The sequence below is a fragment of the Frankliniella occidentalis genome, unplaced genomic scaffold, assembly GCF_000697945.3.
Source record: "Frankliniella occidentalis isolate FOCC.00 unplaced genomic scaffold, Focc_3.1 Scaffold28, whole genome shotgun sequence".
Classification (NCBI taxonomy): Eukaryota; Metazoa; Arthropoda; class Insecta; order Thysanoptera; family Thripidae; genus Frankliniella; species Frankliniella occidentalis.
Window position 1 is genome coordinate 1,590,982 of NW_026267158.1, and position 1,550 is coordinate 1,592,531.

Sequence of the window (1,550 nt, forward strand, 5' to 3'; positions counted from 1 at the left end):
ATATATATGCCTAACGATAGGCAATAGCGATGATAGGTTAGGTAATAGAACATAGTTTTTGCAATTGCTACTGCTAGTAACTTGTAGTCTATTGCTATAAGCTATTCCGTAGCGGTGACCGGAATTGGCCCAGAAAAGTCTGCCCTAGAGCTTCGCTCGCTTCGCGAGCTCAGCAATAACTTAAACCGAGGAATTTACCGGGAGGAGGGGGGCGAGTCTCAGAAAGCAGGATACTCGGCTTTCATTCGCCTTTGCGAATGCGAAACAACTCGGGGGACTAAAGAGTCGGGCGATGGAGTATGTGGGAGTGGAGAGGAAGAAGAGAGTGGGGGCTGGAGGGAGAAGAGCAGGAGGAGCAGGGATACGGTAAGGAACGCCTTGCGGGCCGAAATAAAGAAACAAGCGAGCGGCAGCAGCAATTTAAAGCGCGAGTTTTGAATTCGTCCCCTGAGGTGCGGCTCTACCGGCCCGCGCGCTCGTGCACAGAGCGAGAGCAGAAAGGGAGGGAATAAGAGAAAGGAGAGAGAGAGGGAGAGAGAGAAAGAGAGACAACCCACCACGCTGCACCTCTCGCTGAGTGAACTCTACTGTTTCTTATCCGCCTTTTCCCCTTCCCCTTCACCGTCCCGTCTTCCTGCTCGACTGTTTCTAGCGCAAGGTTTCGGGACTGCGGCGTGTAAATGTCGAGGGGTCTGGGGGTTCTGGTTGATTCACTATAGCAATAGTGTCCCTCCTCACATCAGCATATACACACCCACACACACAAGGGTGACCGCGCGAGTGCATACCAGCCACATGACCTGGTCTACACCCACTCACCCCCTTCTTGACCCCGCGGCGTTACCCGGCGTTATCGGGGATGATTATGACGATGCCGACCCGATATATCGGCGGTCAGCCCCCGCCGGCCGACGCGGCCGCGGCGTCCAATGACGCCGATGACTGTCCACAGCGGTGCGGCATCGCATGACTCCTTGCTGGCTCGGTAATTGGGTTTCGATTAGACGAGAGGGTCAGCAGCCCCCTCCCCCCCCCCTCCTCCCACTTCCTCCTCTTCCTCCTCCCTCTCCCGCGCGCTCACCGCCGCCGCCGCCACCATGAAGAGGGGGTTGAAGAATGCCAGGCGATAGGGGGGGGGGGGTAGCCCCCATCGCGTGACAGCGAGAACATCTTCGGCCAGAGCTTCCCGCCACCGCGCCACGCCACGCCCCCGCGCCGCCCGCTTTGGCATTATCGTGTCCTTCTCGAGAGGCCCCGGCGTGGCGCGAGCCCCACACGCACGCGCTACACCCACCCACACACAGACACACATACACACACACACACACACACACACACACACACATACACACACAGCAGGTCTTGGTGTGACGCGAACGTGTGTGGGTCTAGGCGATGGTGGCGGGGACGGCGCGGGGGCGCGGGGGCGCCGCCGGAGGCACCGGAGGCGTTCCGGATCGACCTCGCATACATTACCGCAAGGCGCCGTCATGCCGGGGACGATTTCTAGAGAACAATCGGGAACCGATACTGAGAGCCATGAGCGGGGG